This window comes from Triturus cristatus, chromosome 1_1, assembly GCF_964204655.1.
Source record: "Triturus cristatus chromosome 1_1, aTriCri1.1, whole genome shotgun sequence".
Taxonomy (NCBI): Eukaryota; Metazoa; Chordata; class Amphibia; order Caudata; family Salamandridae; genus Triturus; species Triturus cristatus.
The window spans coordinates 778,987,202-779,000,232 of record NC_140579.1 but is presented as its reverse complement, the minus strand read 5'-3'; positions in this window follow the sequence as shown (position 1 = coordinate 779,000,232).

The window sequence follows — 13,031 nt, the reverse complement described above, 5'->3', positions numbered from 1 at the left end:
CCCCCTGCACTGCCCGAACACCACTGCACTGCCCTAAACCCTGAAACACCAGCCCCAGCACGACCCCCTACACTGCCCGAACACCACTGCACTGCTCTAAACTCTGAAACACCACCCCCAGCACGACCACCTACACTGCCCGAACACCACTGCACTGCCCTACACCCTGAAACACCAGCCCCAACATGTCCCCCTACACTGCCCGAACACCAATGCACTGCCTTAAACCCTGAAACACCACCCCCAGCATGACCCCCTACACTGCCTGAACACCACTGCACTGCCCAAAACCCTGAAACACCACCCCCAGCACGACCCGCAATACTGCCTGAACACCACTGCACTATCCTAAACCCTGAAACCCCACCCCCTGCACGACCCCCTACACTGCCCAAACACCTCTGCACTGCCCTAAACCCTGAAACACCACCCCATCACTATCCCTACAAAGCACAAATATGACTGCACTGCCCTAAACCCTAAAACACCACCCCCAGCACGTCCCCCTACACTGCCCGAACACCAATCATCTGCCCTACACCCTGAAACACCAGCACCAGCATGACCCCCTACATTACCTGAACACCACTGCTCTTCTCTAAACCCTGAAACACCACCCCCAGCACGACCCCCTGCACTGCCCGAACACCACTGCACAGCCCTAAACTCTGAAACACCAGCCCCAGCACGACCACCTACACTGCCCGAACACCACTGCACTGCCCTAAACCCTGAAACACCAGCCCCAGCACGATCCCCTACACTGCCCGAACACCACTGCACTGCCCTAAACCCTGAAACACCAGCCCCAGTACGACCCCCTACACTGCACGAACATCACTGCACTGCCTTAAACCCTGAAACACCAGCCCCAGCACGACCACCTACACTGCCCGAACACCACCAACGTGACTTTAATTTTGCTTAATACTCTGGCAGAGGTGCACTCACTGATGCTGACTTCATGGACCATAATGCTTTGGGGTAACACGCTGGTAGGACGAGCAGTGTGCGACCAATTGAATTTGTGTTAATATTCAGGCTCCCTTGAGCCGGTGGGGCTGACGAGCTCATGGATACGCACCTGAGTGCCACGAGCGGTACTGGACCTGAGAACAATTTTTGGCAGCCTACGCAGCAACCCTACACACATGCCTATTCCCTGCTGACGAGAGGTAATAACCTCGAAACACGTGTCCAGGGATGGCCAACGTGACTTTAATTTTGCTTAATACTCTGGAAGAGGTACACTCGCTGATTCTGACTTCATGGACCATAATGCTTTGGGGTAACACGCTGGTAGGACGAGCAGTGTGCGACCAATTGGATTTAAGACCCCCAATACTGCCCAAACTTCACTGCACTACCCTAAACCCTGAAACACCACCCCCAGCAAGAACCCTACACTGCCCGAACAACACTGCACTGCCCTAAACCCTGAAACACCACCCCAGCAAGACCCCCTACACTGCCCGAACACCACTGCACTAACCTATGCCCTTAAACACCACCCCCAGCAAGACCCCCTACACTAACCGAAAACCACTGCCCTAAACCCTGAAACACCACTCCCAGCAATACCCCCAACACTGCCTGAACACCACTGCTCTGCCCTAAACCCTGAAACACCAACCCCAGCACGACCCCCAACACTGCCCGAACAACACTGCACTGCCCTAAACCCTGAAACACCGATCCCCTACACTGCCCGAACACCACTGCACTGACATAAACCCTGAAACACCACCCCCAACAAGACCCCCCACACTACCCAAACACCACTGCACTGCCCTAAACCCTGAAACACCACCCCCAGGAAGACCCCCTACACTGCCTGAACACCATTGCCCTAAACACTGAAACACCACCCCCAGCAAGACCCCCTCCACTGCCCGAACACCACTGCACTGCCCTAAACCCTGAAATACCACCCCCAGCTAGACCCCCTACACTGCCCAAACACCACTGCCCTAAACCCTGAAACAACACCCCCTACACTACCCGGATACCACTACACTGCACTAAACCCTGAAACACAACACCCAGCACGACCCCCTGCACTGCCCGAACACCACTGCACTGCCCTAAACCCTGAAACACCACCCCCCTGCATGACCCCCTACACTACACGAAAACCACTGCACTGCCCGAAAACCCTGAAACACTACCCCCAGGAAGACCCCCTACACTGCCTGAACACCATTGCCCTAAACACTGAAACACCACCCCCAGCAAGACCCCCGCCACTGCCCGAACACCACTGCACTGCCCTAAACCCTGAAATACCACCCCCAGCTATACCCCCTACTCTGCCCAAACACCACTGCCCTAAACCCTGAAACAACACCCCCTACACTACCCAGATACCACTATACTGCACTAAACCCTGAAACACAACACCCAGCACGACCCCCTGCACTGCCCGAACACCACTGCACTGCCCTAAACCCTGAAACACCACCCCCTGCATGACCCCCTACACTACCCGAAAACCACTGCACTGCCCGAAAACCCTGAAACACTACCCCCAGCACGACCCCCTACACTGCCCAAACACAGCTTACCTAAACCCTGAAACACCACTCCCAGAAAGACCCCCTACACTGCCCGAACACCTCTCCACAACTCTAAACCCTGAAACACCACCCCCAACAAGACCACCTAAGCTGCCCGAACACCACTGCCCTAAACCCTGAAACAGCACCCCCAGCAAGACCCCCTACACTGCCCGAACACCACTGCACTGCCCTAGACCTTGAAACACCAGTCCAAGCACGACCTCCTAGACTGCCCGAACACCACTACACTGCCCTAAACTCTAAAACACCACCCCCGGCATGATCCCCTACACTGCCCGAACGCCACTGCACTGCCCTAAACTCTGAAACACCACCCCCAGCACGACCTCCTACACTGCCCGAACACCACTGCACTGCCCTAAATCCTGAAACACCAGCCCCAACATGACCCCCTACACTGCCCAAACACCAATGCACTGCCTTAAACCCTGAAACACCAGTTCCAGCTGACCCCCTACACTGCCCGACCACAACTGCACTGGCATATACACTGAAACACCAGCCCCAGCAAGACCCTTTACACTGCCTGAACACAACTACACTGCCCTAAACCCTGAAACACCAGTCCCAGCATGACCCCCTACACTGCCTGAACACCACTACACTGCCCTAAACCCTGAAACACCAGCCCCAGCATGACCCCCTACAGTGCTCGAACAGCACTGCACTGCTCTAAACCCTGAAACACCGACCCCCTACACTGCCCGAACACCACTGCACAGACCTAAACTCTGAAACACCACCCCCAGCAAGACCCCCAACACTGCCCGAACACCACTGCACTGCCCTAAACCCAGAAACACCACCCCCAGCAAGACCCCCTACACTGCCTGAACACCACTGCACTGCCCTAAACCCTCAAACAACACCCCCAGCACGACCCGCAATACTGCCTGAACAGCACTGCACTATCCTAAACCCTGAAACGCCACCCCCTGCACGACCCCCTACACTTCGCAAACACCTCTGCACTGCCCTAAACCCTGAAACACCAGGCCATCACGATCCCTACAATGCACAAATATGACTGCACTGCCATAAACCCTAAAACACCAACCCCAGCACGTCCCCCTACACTGCCCGAACACCAATCATCTGCCCTAAACCCTGAAACACCAGCACCAGCATGACCCCCTACATAACCCGAACACCACTGCTCTGCCCTAAACCCTGAAACACCACCCCCAGTACGACCCCCTGCACTGCCCGAACACCACTGTACTGCCCTAAACCCTGAAATACCAGCCCCAGCACGACCCCCTACACTGCCCGAACACCACTGCACTGCCCTAAACCCTGAAACACCAGCCCCAGCACGACCACCTACACTGCCCGAACACAACTGCACTGCCCTAAACCCTGAAACACCAGCCCCATCATGATCCCCTACACTCCCCGAGCACCACTGCACTGCCCTAAACCCTGAAACAACTGCCCCAGCACGACCCCCTACACTGCACGAACATCACTGCACTGCCCTAAACTCTAAAACACCAGCCCCAGCATGACCCCCTACACGGTCCGAACTCCACTGCACTGCCCGAAACCCTAAAACAACAGCCCCAGCATGACCCCTCACACTGCTGAACACCACTGCACTGCCTTAAACCCTGAAACACCACAACCAGCACGACTCCCTACACTGCCCGAACACCACTGCCCTGCCCTAAACCCTAAAAACTCACCCCCCTGCACAACCTCCTACACAGCCTGAATACTACTGCACTTCCCTAAATCCTGGCTCACCCACCCCCTACACTGCCCAAACACCACTTTTCTGCCCTAAACCCTGAAACACCACCCCCAGAAAGACCCCCTACACTGCCCGAACACCACTGCACTGCCCTAAACCCTGATACACCGACCCCCTACACTGCCCGAACACCACTTTTCTGCCCTAAACCCTAAAACACCACCCCAGCAAGACCCACTAAACTGCCCGAACACCACTGCACTAACCTATGCCCCTAAACATCACCCTCAGCAAGACCCCCTACACTACCCGAACACCACTGCCCTAAACCCTGAAACACAACCTCCAGCAAGACCCCCAAAACTGCCCGAACACCACTGCACTGCCCTAAATCCTGAAACACCACCCCCAGCACGACTACCTACACTGCCCGAACACCACTGCTCTGCCCTAAACCCTGAAACCCCAACCCCAGCACGACCCCCAACACTGCCCGAACAACAATGACCTGCCCTAAACCCTGAAACACCGACCCCATACAGTGCCTGAAAACCACTGCACAGACCTAAACCTTGAAACACCACCCGCAACAAGACCCCTTACACTGCCCAAACACCACTGCACTGCCCTAAACCCTGAAACACTACCCCAGTAAGATCCCCTACACTGCCCGAACACCACTGCACTGCCCTAAACCCTGAAACCCCACCCCCAGCTAGACCCCCTACACTGCCCAAACACCACTGCCCTAAACCCTGAAACACCACCCCCAGCAAGACCACCTACACTGCCCGAAAACAACTGCACTGCCCCAAACCCTGAAACACCAGCTCCAGCACGACCCCTACATTTCCCGAACACCACTGCACTGACCTAAACCTTAAAACCCCAGTCCCAGCACGACCTCCTAGACTGCCCAAACACCACTACACTGCCCTAAACCCTAAAACACCACCCCCGGCATGATCCCCTACACTGCCCGAACGCCACTGCACTGCCCTAAACTCTGAAACACCACCCCCAGCACGACCACCTACACGGCCCGAATACCACTGCACTGCCCTAAACCCTGAAACACCAACCCCAGGAAGACCCCCTAAACTGCCTGAACACCAATGCACTGCCTTAAACCCTGAAACACTAGTTCCAGCCGACCCCCTACACTGCCCGAACACCACTGCACTGGCCTATACACTGAAACACCAGCCCCAGCAAGACCCTCTACACTGCCTGAACACAACTGCACTGCCCTAAACCCTGAAACACCAGTCCCAGCATGACCCCCTACACTGCCTGAACACCACTGCACTGCCCTAAACCCTGAAACACCGACCGCCTACACTGCCCGAACACCACTGCATAGACCTAAACCCTGAAACACCACCCCCAGCAAGACCCCCAACACTGCCCGAACACCACTGCACTGCCCTAAACCCTGAAACACCACCCCCAGCAAGACCCCCTACACTGCCTGAACACCACTGCACTGCCCTAAACCCTGAAACACCACCCCCAGCACGACCCGCAACGCTGCCTGAACACCACTGCACTATCCTAAACCCTGAAACACCACCCCCTGCACGACCCCCTACACTGCTCAAACACCTCTGCACTGCCCTAAACCCTGAAACACCACCCCATCACGATCCCTAAAATGCACAAATATGACTGCACTGCCCTAAACCCTAATACACCACCCCCAGCACGTCCCCCTACACTGCCTGAACACCAATCATCTGCCCTAAACACTGAAACACCAGCACCAGCATGACCACCTACATCACCCGAACACCACTGCTCTGCCCTAAACCCTGAAACACCACCCCCAGCACGACCCCCTACACTGTCCGAACACCACTGCACTGCCCTAAACCCTGAAACACCAGCCCCAGCACGACCCCCTACACTGCCCGAACACCACTGCACTGCCCTAAACCCTGAAACACCAGCCCCAGCACGATCCCCTACACTGCCCTAACACCGCTGCACTGCCCTAAACCCTGAAATACCAGCCCCAGCATGACCCCCTACACTGCACAAACATCACTGCACTGCCCTAAACCCTGAAAAACCAGCCCCAGCACGACCACATACACTGCCCGAACACCACTGCACTGCCCTAAACCCTGAAACACCAGCCCCAGCACGATCCCCTACACTGCCCGAACACCACTGCACTGCCCTAAACCCTGAAACACCAGCCCCAGCACAACCCCCTACACTGCACAAACATCACTGCACTGCCCTAAACCCTAAAACACCAGCCCCAGCATGACCCCCTACACGGTCCGAACACCACTGCACTGCCCTAAACTCTAAAACACCAGCCCCAGCACGATCCCCTACACTGCCCGAACACCACTGCACTGCCCAAACCCTGGAACACCAACCCCAGCACGACCCCCTACACTGCCCGAACAACAATGACCTGCCCTAAACCCTGAAACACCGACCCCCTACAGTGCCTGAACACCACTGCACTGACCTAAACCGTGAAACACCACCTGCAACAAGACCCCTTACTCTGCTCAAACACCACTGCACTGCCCTAAACCCTGAAACACCACCCCAGGAAGACGCCCTACACTGCCCGAACACCACTGCACTGCCCTAAACCCTGAAACACCACCCCCAGCTAGACCCCCTACACTGCCCGAACACCACTGCACAGACCTAAACCCTGAAACACCACCCCCCGCAAGATCCCCAACACTGCCCGAACACCACTGCACTGCCCTAAACCCTGAAACACCACCCCCAGCAAGACCCGCAACACTGCCTGAACACCACTGCACTATCCTAAACCCTGAAACACTCCGCCTGCACGACCCCCTACACTGCCCGAACACCTCTGCACTGCCCTAAACCCTGGAACACTACCCCATCATGATCCCTACAATGCACAAATATGACTGCACTGCCCTAAACCCTAAAACACCACCCCCAGGACGTCCCCCTACACTGCCCGAACACCAATCATCAGCCCTAAACCCTGAAACACCAGCACCAGCATGACCCCCTACATTACCCGTACACCACTGCTCTTCCCTAAACCCTGAAACACCACCCCCAGCACGACCCCCTGCACTGCCAGAACACCACTGCACTGCCCTAAACCCTACAACACCAGCCCCGGCACGACCCCCTACACTGCCCGAACACCACTGCACTGCCATAAACCCTGAAACACCAGCCCCAGCATGACCACCTACACTGCCCAAATACCACTGCACTGCCCTAAACCCTGAAACACCAGTCCCAGCACGATCCCCTACACTGCCCAAACACCACTGCACTGCCCTAACCCTGGAACACCACCCCAGGAAGACGCCCTACACTGCCCGAACACCACTGCACTGCCCTAAACCCTGAAACACCACCCCCAGCTAGACCCCCTACACTGCCCGAACACCACTGCACAGACCTAAACCCTGAAACACCACCCCCAGCAAGATCCCCAACACTGCCCGAACACCACTGCACTGCCCTAAACCCTGAAACACCACCCCCAGCAAGACCCCCTACACTGCCTGAACACCACTGCACTGCCATAAACCCTGAAACAGCACCCCCAGCACGACCCCTACACTGCCCGAACACCTCTGCACTGCCCTAAACCCTGAAACACTACCCCATCACGATCCCTACAATGCACAAATATGACTGCACTGCCCTAAACCCTTAAACACCACCCCCAGCACGTCCCCCTACACTGCGTGAACACCAATCATCTGCCCTAAACCCTGAAACACCAGCACCAGCATGACCCCCTACATAACCCGAACACCACTGCTCTTCCCTAAACCCTGAAACACCACCCCCAGCACGACCCCCTGCACTGCCAGAACACCACTGCACTGCCCTAAACCCTACAACACCAGCCCCGGCACGACCCCTACACTGCCCGAACACCACTGCACTGCCTTAAACCCTGAAACACCAGCCCCAGCACGACCACCTACACTGCCCGAATACCACTGCACTGCCCTAAACCCTGAAACACCAGCCCCAGCACGATCCCCTACACTGCCCGAACACCACTGCACTGCCCTAACCCTGGAACACCAATCCCAGCACGACCACCTACTCTGCCCAAACACCAATGTACTGCCCTAAACCCTAAAAAACCACCCCCTGCACGACCCCCTACACAGCCCGAATACCACTGCACTTCCCTAAAACCTGAAACACCGACCTCCTACACTGCCCGAACACCACTTTTCTGCCCTAAACCCTGATACACCACCCCCATCAAGACCCCCTACACTGCCCGAACACCACTGCACTGCCCTAAACCCTGAAACACCGACCCCCTACACTGCCCGAACACCACTTTTAAGCCCTAAAACCTGAAACACCACTCCCAGCAAGACCCCTACACTGCACGAACAACACTGCACTGCTCTAAACCCTGAAACACCAACCCCAGCAAGACCCCCTACACTGCCTGAACACCACTGCACTGACCTATACCCTGAAACACCACCCCTAGCAAGACCCCGTACACTACCCGAACACCACTGCCCTAAACCCTGAAACACCACCCCCAGCAAGACCCCCAACACTGCCCGAACACCACTGCACTGCCCTAAACCCTGAAACACCAACCCCAGCACGACCCCCAACACTGCCCGAACAACACTGCACTGCCCTAATCCCAGAAACACCGACCCTCTACACTGCCCGAACACCACTGCACTGACATAAACCCTGAAACACCACCCCCAACAATACCCCCTACACTACCCAAACACCACTGCACTGCCCTAAACCCTGAAACAACGACCCCCTCCACTGCCCGAACACCACTTCTCTGCCCTAAACCCTGAAACACCAACCCCAGCAGAACCCGTACACTGCCCGAATAACATTGCACTGCCCTAAACCCTGAAAAACCACCCCCAGCAAGACCCCCTACACTGCCCGAACACCACTGCACTGACTTATACTCTTAAACACCACCCCCAGCAAGACCCCTACACTGCCCGAACAACACTGCACTGCCCTAAACCCTGAAACACCACCCCCAGCAAGACCCCCTACACTACCCAAACACCACTGCCCTAAACCATGAAACACCAACCCCAGCACTTACCCCAACAATGCCCGAACATAACTGCACTGCCCTAAACCCTGAAAAACCAGTCCCAACATGACCCCTTCCATGCCCGAACACCACTGCACTGCCCTAAACCCTGAAACACCGACCCCCTACTCTTCCCGAACACCACTGCACTGACCTAAACACTGAAACACCAACCCCAGCACTTACCCCAACACTGCCCAAACATAACTGCACTGCCCTAAACCCTGAAAAACCAGTCCCAACATGACCCCCTTCCATGCCCGAACACCACTGCACTGCCCTAAACCCTGAAACACTGACCCCCTACACTGCCCGAACACCACCGCACTGCCCTAAACCCTGAAACATCACCCCAAGGAAAAACCCCTACACTGCCCGAACACCATTGCCCTAAACACTGAAACACCACCCCCAGCAAGACCCTCTACACTGCCCAAACACCACTGCACTGCCCTAAACCCTGAAACACCACCCACAGCTAGACCCCCTACACTCCCCAAACACCACTGCCCTAAACCCTGAAACAACACCCACAGCAAGAACCCCAATACTGCCAAAACACCACTGCACTACCCTAAACCCTGAAACACCACGCCCAGCAAGACCCCTACACTGCCCGAACAACACTGCACTGCCCTAAACCCTGAAACACCACCCAAGCAAGACCCACTACACAGCCCGAACACCACTGCACTAACCTATACCCTTAAACACCACCCCCAGCAAGACCCCCTACACTAACCGATCACCACTGCCCTAAACCCTGAAACACCACTCCCAGCAAGGCCCCCAACACTGCCTGAACACCACTGCTCTGCCCAAAGCCTGAAACACCAACCCCAGCATGACCCCCAACACTGCCCGAACAACACTGCACTGCCCTAAACCCTGAAACACCTACCCCCTACACTGCCCGCACACCACTGCACTGACATAAACCCTAAAACCCCACCCCCGACAAGACCCCCTACACTACCCAAACACCACTGCACTGCCCTAAACCTTGAAACACCACCCCCAGGAAGACCCCCTACACTGCCTGAACAGCATTGCCCTAAACACTGAAACAACACCCCCAGCAAGACCCACTCCACTGCCCGAACACCACTGTACTGCCCTAAACCCTGAAACACCACCCCCAGCTAGACCCCCTACACTGCCCAAACACCACTGCCCTAAACCCTGAAACAACACCCCCATCATGACCTCAACACTGCCTGAACACCACTGCTCTGCCCTAAACCCTGAAACACCAACCCCAGCACGACCCCCAACACTGCCCGAACAACACTGCACTGCCCTAAACCCTGAAACACCGACCCCAACAAGACCCCCTCCACTGCCCGAACACCACTGCACTGCCCTAAACCCTGAAACACCACCCCCAGCTAGACCCCCTACACTGCCCAAACACCACTGCCCTAATCCCTGAAACAACACCCCCATCATGACCTCAACACGGCCTGGACACCACTGCACTGCCCTAAACACTGAAGCACCACCCCCCGCACGACCCCCTACAATGCCTCATCACCACTGCACTGCCCTAAACCTTGAAACACCAACCCCCTGCATGACCCCCTACTCTGCCCGAAAACCACTGCACTGCCCTAAACCCTGAAACACCAGCCCCGGCATGACCCCCTACACTGCCCGAACACCACTGCACTGCCCTAGACCCTCAAACACCACCCCCTGCATGACCTCCTACACTGCCCAAAGACCACTGCACTACCCTAAACCCGGAAACACCTTCCCCAGCACAACCGTCACACTGCCTGAACACCACTGCACTGCCCTAAACCCTGAAACACCACACCCAGCTTGACCCCCTACACTGCCCAAACACCACAGTACTGCCCTAAACCCTAAAAAAACCACTCCCCTGCATGACCCCCTACACAGCCCGAACACCACTTTTCAGCCCTAAACCCTGAAACACCACCCCCAGCAAGACCCCCTACAGTGCCCGAACACCACTGCATTGCCCTAAAACCTGAAACGCCACACCCAGCACGACCCCCCACCCTGACCCTACACTACTTCACTGCCTTAAACCCTAAAACACCACCGCCAGCATGACACCCTACACGGTCCGAACACCACTGCACTGCCCTAAACCCTAAAACACCAGCCACAGCACGACCCCTCACACTGCCTGAACACCACTGCACTGCCCTAACCCTGAAACACCAAACCCAGTACGACCACCTACACTGCCCGAACACCACTGTACTGCCCTAAACCCTCAAAAACCACCCACCTGCACGACCCCCACACAGCCCAAATACCACTGCACTTCCCTAAAACCTGAAACACCGACCCCCTACACTGCCCGAGCACAACTTTTCTGCCCTAAACCCTGAAACACCATCCCCAGCAAGATCCCCTACACTGCCCGAACACCACTGCACTGCCTTAAACCCTGAAATACCGACCCCCTACAATGCACGAACACCACTTTTAAGCCCTAAACCCTGAAACACCACCCCCAGCAAGACCCCTACACTGCCCGAACAACACTGCACTGCCCTAAACCCTGAAACACCACCCCCAGCAAGACCCCCTACACTGCACGAACACCACTGCACTGACCTATACCCTGAATCACCACACCCAGCAAGACCCCTACACTGCCCGAACAACACTGCACTGCCCTAAACCCTGAAACACCACCCCCAGCAAGACCCCCGACACTACCCGAACACCACTGCCCTAAGCCCTGAAACACCAACACCAGCACTTACCCCAACAATGCCCGACCATAACTGCACTGCCCTAAACCATGAAAAACCAGTCCCAACATAACCCCCTTCCATGCCCGAACACCACTGCACTGCCCTAAACCCTGTAACACCGACCCCCTACACTGCCCGAACACCACTGCACTGACCTAAACCCTGAAACACCAACCCCAGCACTTACCCCAACACTGCCCTAACACCACTGCACTGCCCTTAACCATGAAAAACCAGTCCCAACATGACCCCCTTCAATTCCCGAACACCACTGCACTGCCCTAAACCCTGAAACACTGACCCACTACACTGCCAAAACACCACTGCACTGCCCTAAACCCTGAAACACCACCCAAAGGAACACCCCCTACACTGCCCTAACACCATTGCCCTAATCACTGAAACACCACCCACAGCTAGACCCCCTACACTGGCCAAACTCCACTGCCCTAAACCCTGAAACAACACCCACAGCAAGACCCCCAATACTGCCCAAACACCACTGCACTACCCTAAACCCTGAAACACCACCCCCAGCAAGACCCCTACACTGCCCGAACAACACTGTACTGCCCTAAACCCTGAAACACCACTCCAGCAAGACCCCCTACACTGCCCGAACACCACTGCAATAACCTATACCCTTAAACACCACCCCCAGCAAGACCCCTACACTAACCAAACACCACTGCCCTAAACCCTGAAACACCACTCCCAGAAAGACCCCCAACACTGCCTGAACACCACTGCTCTGCCCTAAACCCTGAAACACCAACCCCAGCACGACCCCCAACACTGCCCGAACAACACTGCACTGCCCTAATCCCAGAAACACCGACCCTCTACACTGCCCGAACACCACTGCACTGACACAAACCCTGAAACACCACCCCCAACTATACCCCCTACACTACCCAAACACCACTGCACTGCCC